Below are 10,414 nucleotides of genomic sequence, written 5' to 3'. Positions count from 1 at the left end.
GTAGCCATTTGAGGGGGTTATTTAAAGGAAACCACAACTCAAGGGGGTGGGGAGGGCATTGTTGGAAAATACCAAAAATACCAGTTAAAAGCCACGAGGAAGTGCAAAGTCAGGGTGGGTCAGGGTGACTTTCTTTGAACGAACACTCCCTGATCCCAGTGGGTAGGTGGGTGGAGGAATGGTGCTATCTGTTTTATGATTAGCAAGCCTTGAAGCATTGAGTAACAAAGGTCACATTCTCAAGCCTGGGCCTAAAGGCCTAGAATTTATGTTTTTATGTTTCACTTTTTCATTCCCCACTTCTACTTGTTAGTAGTTCTAATCTTAGAACTAGACACTATTTTCTCCCTGATGCACTTGATCCCTTAGGGCACATTATTGTTGTCTCAAAACTAAAAGCTCCACTGTTCCAAGTCTTGCTCTAATAAAGGCGACTAGCCTATCTAGCACACATGGACCTAAATTAAAAGCAGAAGCAAAATCAAAAGGGGTCCCATAAGGGTAGAAAGTAGGGTGGTCAAGAGTACAAGGTAAGGGCCTTTCCACCGAGTCTCAAGGTTTTCTGTGCAGTGGCGTCTAATGTAGACCGAATCTTTAACTTGGAAGTGATGCGGGGCTTGCAGGTCTCCTCTTGAGTAGGCCTTCTGGAGATGCTTCCATGCTTGCTGTCTCACCCACTTGAGTGCCTTGAGCCTAGAGAATAAAGGCTGGGAAAGCAGCATGTCAGCACTATGTACAGAGGCTATTTTTTTTTTTTTTTACCAGTGAAGGGGGCCCCCTTGTAGATTAATTCATAGGGGTCAGTCCAAACTGTTCAGGGGTGTTCTTAACCCTGAAGAGTACCAAAGATAGGAGAGCTATCCAACCATTAGCGCCAGTCTCCGCTGTTAATTTGGTAAGGGTCTCTGTAATGGTTCTATTCATCCTCTCTACCTGTCCTGAACTTTGGGGACTATATGCACAATATAACTTCTAATCAATCCCCAATATCTTGGCCAGTCCCCGACTTACCTGGGCAACAAAGGCAGGTCCATTATGAGACCCGATTACCTTGGGTATCTCAAACCTCGGGAAGATTTCTTCTAGGATCTTCTTGGCCATCACATTGGCCATCTCAGTCCTGGTAGGAAAAGCTTCTACCCAGCTTGAAAAGGTATCTATAAAAACTAATAAGTACTTGTTGCCATATCTAGCTGGCTTAGATTTTGTAAAATCCATCTCCCAGTAGGCCCCATGCCGGTCGCCCCTAAGCCTCTTCTCGGGAATATACATGGAATGTACTGTATAAGTCATAGTACAGGCCTTGCAACTTTTGACTATTTCTTCTGCCAAGTCAGAGAGTCCTATAACATAGTAGTCAGAGAACCTAACCACACCTTTTAATTTCTTAGCCCAAGTGGGTCAAGTAATGTAAGTTGGTAACATACTTGTGTCCTTCTTCCTGTGGAAAGACTAGTTTTCCTTCTTCTGTTTCTACTACCCTATACAGGGTTTCTTTTACGAGTCCTAATTTGTCCATAACTTGGTAGTCTTCAGGGGTATATCTAAAACTGGTCTCTCTGACATCATAACAATCTTTAGGCTCCTTGACTGCCAGGATCATTGATCCTTAGGCCACCTGTTTGGTGGTTAGGTCTTCCATCTGATTCCCTTTAGCTACAGTATCTTATGTCTTTCTCTGCAGATGTCAATAGCCCTCTTTGTCTGTATATTGCTCCGTGCAGTGGCAAAAGCATACCTGCTGTCAGTGTAAATGTTGATAGACTTCCCGTTTGCCTTTCATAGAGCTCGTATCAAAGCCACAAGTTCGGCTTTCTGTGCTGACGTCCCTTCAGGGAGGCTGCTGCTCTAGATCACTTGCTTTCTGTCAACCACTGCTGTCCCCACCTTCCACTTACCTTCAACCACGAAGGTACTGCCATCTGAGTACCAACTTGGACTTCCAGGCCAAGACTGATCCTTCAGATCATTTCAAGTACCAGTTTCTTCTGCCAGAATGTCAGCGCAGTGATGAGGTGACGAGTGATCAGTCTCGGGCAGTAGGGTAGTGTGATCAAAGACAGCAGGGGGAGTGAAGGTCACTCATTCAGTCAACAAAAGGCTCTGATAATGTGTCATACAAGTGTTGGTCATTCATCGGCCAGGGGGCTGTTGGATAATGCTTTCAAGAGTGTGGGGTGCCACTACAGTTATTTGCTGTCCCAGAGTTAGCTTGTCAGCATCCTTGACAAGTAGAGCTATGGCAGCAATAACTTTCAAGCAAGAAGGCCACCCACTGGCAATAGGGTCTAACTTCTTGGATAGGTAAGCCACTGTCATTTTCCAAGGTCCCAAAGTCTGGGTAAGGACTCCTTTTGTGACCCCTGCTCTCTGATCCACATAAAGAGTGAAAGGCTTGGTTAGGTCAGGCATGGACAAGGCTGGGGCCGGGCCATCAACAGGGCCTTTTTAATTTCTTCAAAGGCTTTCTGATAATCTGGGGTACACATAAACACCTCCCCTTCCTTGGTTAGGGGGTACAATGGGGCAGCTAAGGTCGCAAACCCAGGTAACCAAGGCCTGCAAAAGCCAGCGGTGTCCAAGAATTCTCTTACCTTCCTTGGTGTAGTTGGGGTGGGGATCTGAGTTACAGTCTTGTTTCTGGCTTCCTTTAGCCACTGCTTCCCGTCTCAAAGGGTGTATCTCAAATAAGTAACTTCAGTCTGACACAGCTGAGCCTTTTTACCTGAGGCTCGGTACCCCAACTCACCTAATTCTGTTAAGCACATTGGTCTTCTGTTGCCCAGGTTCCCTATGTGTCTAGGTCCTGTCCTTTTTTTTCTTCTATCACTGCAGCCAAGATTCTAGTCAAATTTCTCTCTTATCTATGATCCCTCCTGTTCTCTTCCTTCTGCCTTCTGCGCCTCTCTCTCTCTCTCTCTCTCTCTCTCTCTCTCTCTCTCTCTCTCTCTCTCATAAAACACCTTCTCTGCCACTTTCACTAGATCATGTAACTGTCTCCTGTAACCCCTCCAATCTCTGAAGTTTCTTTCAGATATATAGGGCAACTGCCTTATGAAGGCCAGGGCCACTGAGGCCATCTGGGCTTCTGAGGTAGGATCAAAGGGAGTGAACCTCCTGAAGGCTTCAATAAGCCTTTCAAGGAACACCAAGAGAGGTTCAGTCGGCCCCTGCATTATCTCTCTTACCTTAGCCAAATTAGTGGGCTGTCTTGAGGCACCTTGGAGACCAGAGCCTGGTGATAGATTTTCAAGCTCTCCCTACCTTTACCCATGTTGTAGTCCCAACCGGGGCAAGTCAAAGGAAATCCCATGTTGATCTCACTTTGTAGCTGTGTAGGCCACCCGTTGGCTCCCAGGATATTTTTTAGCCTCTAACAGAATTCTCTCTCGCTCCTCAGTTGTGAAGAGTGACTGCAGCACCTGCTGACAATCATTCCAAGTAGGCTGATGAGAGAACATAAGGGACTCCACCAACCCTGTGAGGTGTTGGGGATCCTCTGAGAAAAGGGGGGTGATTAGTTTTCCAGTTATAAATATCAGCAGAGGAAAATGACCAGTACTGAAGGGGTTGAAGGTCGGGCGGGTCCACCGGAGTCCATCCGGACTTTGTGCTTTCCAGCTTCGTGTACCCGCAGCGGGTCTGCCTCCTGCTGCCTCCCCGAGTGGTTCAGGGTTACCCAGAAGCTGGGGTTGAGGCTGTGGATAAGGGGGAGGTGGTGGACTAGGCCACTCAGGAGGCTTCATAGATTTTGGAGGAACCGATGGATTTAGCTGGTGGCTCCGATTCGGGAGAAGCCTTCACTTTCAATTTTTCTTGTAACAGCAGAGCACAACGACAGTTTTGGGAAGCAAAACGCAATTTTAACAGTGTAAACAATCCATTCTCTTTAAAAATAAACACCCAAAACGTTACTTGCTACGAAGTTTGGCTGCCTGTTCCTGCACACAAACGCAAAAAGGTGCAGCCCCCACCTCAAAGAAACACTGCCCTAAATCCTATCTTTTATAAGTCTTTCTAGGATAAGAACTACATAGAATATTACCCAATTCAGGTGTATTTTTAGAGACCTGTTTCCATGGGTTGGCTCATGACACATGTTGTAGTTCTAAATTACTCCAATCCAGAGTTACCAGTTTTAAGCCAACTGTCTGTTACCAATGTTACAAATTTTTAATCATAACCAATAACTTGTGAGCCAATAATCTATAACCAATACATATAAAACATATTTATACCTTTAAAACCATTCAGAAACAAAAATGAAATGGCTGNATACATTTGCTTATTTAAACCAAACAAAATTCTTAATTTTTCTAGCTGTAATTTCAAGAGAGGAGCTCCTTGTTACCTGATGAATCCAATAATCACAACCACAGAGATTTTTGTAGGAAAAACAGCCATTAGTTCCCTTACCATAGAACTTGAGAAGCTGCTGGTCCCTTTAAGAGCGGCTTTTCAGAGAAGCTCCTGGCAGGGCTTCTCTGGCTGTGCAGACTCCTAACTACAGGTGCAGGGCTCCAAAGGCCAACTGATACTGTCTATTTATTTATTTTTTCTTTTTCTCTTTTTTTTTTTTCAAATGAGTTACAACTAAATCAAGGGCTGAACAACCAGCAGATAAAGTTTTAACTGTTTTTTCTTTTGAACATGAAACACAGAACAACAAACAATCAAACCATAAAACGAACACAGACTTCACATAAAACAGTCAGTTTTGACGGACATGGACAGATTGGCGCACCAAGGACAGATAATAGACAGAGAGGAAAGAGAATTAGATGTCCAGAAGGGACCCAGATATCCTACCTAAGAGGCCCAGAACCAAGCATTCCTCCGATAGGAGCCAGAGAGGAGGCAGGATTTCTTCTGACCTCCTCCTGTCCCTAGGAGAGCTCTGAAACAGATTACATTCATTTTCCTTCCCTTTCACCAAATCATCCCCAGATAGTCGGAGAGGACTGCTTTTCTCTTCCATGGGTTTTTGGAAGGCCAGGACTCAGGAGCCTGGCTTCTGCTGGCACACCCAAGGCTTGACCCAGGGCGGAGGATTCTGGACCAGGTCTTGCCATTACTGTAGTGGCTGTGGGTAAGGGTGTGATTTTGGTCCTTCCTGAAAGATAATGGCTTTGATCTCAAAAATTATAGTCAAGTCAAAAGTTCCTTCCAGTGGCCAGTCAACACCAAAAGTTGGCCACTCAGAGGTGTAAAAAGTCCACCAAGGTCCTTTCTTGATCTCCACAGAAAGGTTATGGGCTCTAGTCCTAACTTCAGTCCAAGAGTTAAGAGTCAAACTAGGGGGGGGGGGTCATCACAGTCTGTCACATCGTCTTAGTCACAAAGAATACAAACAACACACATACTGTCAACAAACACAAAAAACACCATCGTCTGCTTCCATCGGGACAAACAAAACCAGAGAAGTGACCCAGAGGGTTGCTGAATCAGATGGCTGGTTCTCAACAAGAGGGTTACAGTATTGCTATTGACCTACAGATGGGACAAGGGTCCCCACAGATAGGACGAGGGTCCCCACAGATGGGACAGAGGTCCCCACAGACGGCCTACAGGTGGGACGGACATCCCTATAGATGGGACAGAGGTCCCCACAGATGGCCTACAAATGGGATGGAGATCCCTACAGATGGTGTACAAATGGGATGGAGGTCCTTATAGATGGGACAGAGGTCCCCACAGATGGCCTACAGATGGGACGGAGGTCCCTACAGATGGCCTACAGATGGGATGGAGGTCCCTACAGATGGTGTACAANACAGATGGGATGGAGGTCCCTACAGATGGTGTACAAATGGGATGGAGGTCCTTATAGATGGGACAGAGGTCCCCACAGATGGCCTACAGATGGGATGGAGGTCCCTACAGATGGGGCGTCCCCCAGGGCAATTTTTAAACCAGACTCAGGCTGATCAGTATAAACTCAAGCGGATCAGAATTCAATACTCAGGCTGACCAGAATCTAAACTCAGGCAGATCCAAACTCAGGCGGCTCCATGCTTCAGAAACACAGACAAACAAGCCAACACAATAAATGCACGTTCATTTCAGAAAACAGAAAACAGACACTCAGAACAGAGACACCAGCTGGCACGCACACATTCCAGAGGGGATCCTCATACCTCCAAGTCGGTTCTCGAGTGTGAAGAGTGATTGAGTTTCCTGGCCAATGCACCAAATGAAAGACCCAGAACATGAGGACTCCCCAACGTTCTGACTCAGGGGAGGCGACACCCCAAATCACTCACGAGAAACAGTCTTGATGCAAACTGCACGAGGATTTTTATTCCAAGAGTGCTCTGGGACCCACAATCGTATGCCATGCAGGGGTAGAGGATGGTGGGCCCTGAGTAGCCATTTGAGGGAGTTATTTAAAGGAATAAACCCCAACTCAAGGGGGTGGGGAGGGCATTGTTGGAAAATACCAAAAATACCAGTTAAAAGCCATGAGGAAGTGCAAAGTCAGGGTGGGTCAGGGTGACTTTCTTTGAACAAACACTCCCTGATCCCAGTGGGTAGGTGGATGGAGGAGTGGTGCTATCTGGTTTATGATTAGCATGCCTTGGAGCATTGAGTCATAAAGGTCACATTCTCAAGCCTGGGCCTAAAGGTCTAGAATTTATGTGCTTTTTTTTTTTTTTTTTTGGTTTTTCGAGACAGGGTTTCTCTGTGTAGCNCTGGCTGTNCTGGAACTCACTCTGTAGACCAGGCTGGCCTCAAACTCAGAAATCTGCCTGCCTCTGCCTCCCAAGTGCTGGGATTAAAGGTGTGCGCCACCACATCTGGCTAGAATTTATGTTTTTATGTTTCACTTTTTCACTACAACTAGGCATACTCAAGCCTAGGTGAGATGAAAGGATCCATGTACTGGCATATGGCATGATCCTGATCAGGTATTTAATATGGGAAAGAGGGCAGGTTTGTTTTTTTCCACAGAATACTATAGGAGCTTGCTCGCTGCCAGAGTGACTGGTGTGACAAGATGACACAAAAGGATAATGCTGACCCGTGAGCTGAGTGCAGATAATGGTGACAGGAAAGCTGTATTGTGTATATGTCTTGACGCACAATCACTTGCCTATGTCCCAGATTAGACAAGCTAAGCTGCCTTGCTTCAAGATTTTTAACCTTGCAGGACAGAAAACATAAGAGACTGTGGAAACTGATTTAGAAAAATTAATCAAAAGGATGAGTTTTAATGACTCTTCTCTTTCCTTTAATGTGACCAGTTATTCTGACTCAATCATGGACTGGTCTAGAAATAAATCCAATATTGGAGATTCCTATTATGAAGATAGCTAAAAATCTTTATCAGCCAACAGAGTTAACTTGGAGCATAGCCTCCACCATTTACCTGAGAAGTAACAGTTTTTCTGTAGATTCTCAAAGTCACCTCCCCCACCGGAGGAGGCAAGACTTGGGCCTGATCTTTGCTAATTTGCAACTTAATTGAGTGCCTGGGACTTCCCCACAGACCTTAACCCTGTTGCTTTCAAAGTTGACTGTGTTTCAAGCAGGTTGGTTACCTCCATACAGGCACACCTTCAGCAGAACACAGATGGCAGTGATTCGTCGCTATGAAGAAGTACATTGAGTGCATATTGTGGCTTTGGGCTGATTGTGAAAAACATGTGCATTGAGGGCTGGCAGCCAAGGATGGGCCACTGGGTCTATGGCATATTTCAATCTAAGACAGAAGCATGTACCAATAGGATATTTTTGTTCATAATAAACACTAAAATGCCATGTTTGTGCAAATAAACACAAATAAGCCACAAGTGTTCTCCAAGATGGGTCAGAAAATGTCCAATTAGATTCAGTCCTAAGACAGGTGTGGCCAACAGCCACTGTAATTCCCAGGCAGGACCATGGAGCATAAGTAAATTTTATGCCCCAGCCCAGCAAAATTTTAATAAAAAGGGAGGGACTATGCTGTTTCCACAAGCCTTGAGCAGGCTGCTTAGATCTGGTTTGCCACAGTTGGAACCATACCTAGGGTGGAGTCCTCCAACCTAGGTAAAGTCTATTATTCTGCCACAACTGCAGCTTATCTCCAAGATGCCACTATCTGTTGAGAGGCTGAACCTGTTCTCCTGACACTATCCTGACAAGGCAACAAGATCCTGGCACAGTGGGGGATGGGCTTAGAATCATAGTTAAACATTGGCTTTGATCAGAGAACTTGATTTAGCTCATTATTTCACTTGCAGCATTTCCCATTCAAAACCTCATCTTTCCTTTCAGGAACTCAGTAACCCATGGCCACAGGCAGCTACAGCCAGACAGTAGGATGAGGGACCTTATAGAGCCCACCTCTAGCAGGAAGACAGGGCATCAAATGAGGGAGAAGGGGCATCCCACAGTCAAATCTCTGACCCTCCATTGTTCCTCTCTGAATGAATTACATGGATGGAAATGGAGAAGAGCCTGAGGAAAAGAAGGTCCAACAACAGGCCTAAGGAGGGATTCATCTCAATGTGACATCCCAAAGCCTGAAACCATTACTGAGGCTATGAAGCACTCACAAAAAGTACAAAGCATGACTGTAATCTGGAAGACCCAACAAGCAGCTGAAAGAGTCAGAGGCAGATAGTTGCAAGAAACTCCATATAAAACCAGAGAAACTGAAACTTATAGAGGAGAAAGTGGGGAAAACTCTAGAAGATATGGGCACAGGGGAAAAATGCCTGAATAGAACAGCAATAGAACAATGGCTTGTGCTGTAAGATCAAGAATTGACAAATGGGACATCATGAAATTGCAAAGCTTCTGTAAGGCAAAAAGACATTGTCAACATGACAAAAAGGCCACCAACAGATTGGGAAAGGATCTTTATCAATCCTAAATCAGATAGGGGACTAATATCCAATATATATAAAAAACTCAAGAAGATTGGCTCCAGAAAACCAAATAACCCCATTAAAAAATGGGGCACAGGGCTTAACAAAGAATTCTCAACTGAGGAATATAGAATGGCTGAGAAGCACCTGAAAAAATGTTCAACATCCTTAATCATCAGGAAAATGCAAATCAAAACAGACCTGAGATTCCACCTCATACCAGTCAGAATGATTAAGATCAAAAATTCAGGTGACAGCAGATGCTGGCGAGGATGTGGAGAAAGAGGAACACTCCTCCATTGTTGGTGGGATTGCAAACTTGTACAACCACTATGGAAATCAGTCTGGTGGTTCCTACCAGAGGATCCAGCAATACCTCTCTTAGGCATATATCCAGAAGATGTTCCAACTGGTAATAAGAACACATGCTCCACTATGTTNACAGCAGCCTTATTTATAATAGCCAGAAGCTGGAAAGAACCCAGATGTCCCTCAATAGAGGAATGGATACAGAAAATGTGGTACATTTACACAATGGAGTACTACTCAGCTATTAAAAACAATGAATTTATGAAATTCCTAGGCAAATGGATGGATCTGGAGGGTATCATCCTGAGTGAGGTATCCCAATCACAAAAGAACTCACATGATATGTACTCACTGATAAGTGGATATTAGCCCAGAAACTTAGAATACCCAAGATGTAGTTTGCAAAACATGTGGAACTCAAGAAGAATGAAGACCAAAGTGTGGACACTTTGTTCCTTCTTCGAGTTGGGAAGAAATCACCCATGGAAGGTGTGATGGTTTGTATATTCTAGGACCAGGGAGTGGCACCATCTGGATGTGTGACCTTGTTGGAATAGGTGTGTCACTGTGGGTGTGGGCTTAAGACTCTCACCCTAGTTGCCTGGAAGTTAGTCTTCCACTAGCAGCCTTTGGATGAAGATGTAGAACTCTCAGCTCTGCCTGTGCCATGCCTGCCTGGATACTGCCATGTGATGATAATGGGCTGAACCTCTGAGCCTGTAAGCCAGCCCCAATTAAATGTTGTTTTTTATAAGACTTGCCTTGGGTGGAGGAGCACCTTGGAAATCCCGTGGATCTGTGTCTTGCTTCAACAGTGTTTGAATGGAACAGACCCGGAGACTCTCACTGTACTCGCTTCCAGCCGCCTTACAAGTCTCTCCAGTCACAGCCCCAAGGACCATCTCCTTGTTGCCTTTGGCTCCTAGGACCAGTCTGCACCATCTCTTTGCAGTTAGCTCCTACTCCGGATCAGCCATGACCTCTCAGATTTGTCAGAATTATTCCACCGAGGTGGAAGCTGCCGTGAATAGCCTGGTCAATCTGCACCTGCGGGCCTCCTACACCTACCCCTCTCTGGGCTTCTTTTTTGATCGGGATGACGTGGCTCTGGAGGGCTTAGGCCACTTCTTCTGTGAGTTGGCTGAGGAGAAGCGCGAGGGAGCCAAGTTGCAGAACGATCGCGGGGGCCGTGCACTCTTCCAAGATGTGTAGAAGCCATCTCAAGATGAATGGGGTAAAACCCAGGAGGC

Source organism: Mus pahari, unplaced genomic scaffold, assembly GCF_900095145.1.
Source record: "Mus pahari unplaced genomic scaffold, PAHARI_EIJ_v1.1 scaffold_11368_1, whole genome shotgun sequence".
Lineage (NCBI taxonomy): Eukaryota > Metazoa > Chordata > Mammalia > Rodentia > Muridae > Mus > Mus pahari.
Note: the sequence above shows the minus strand (reverse complement) of the source record.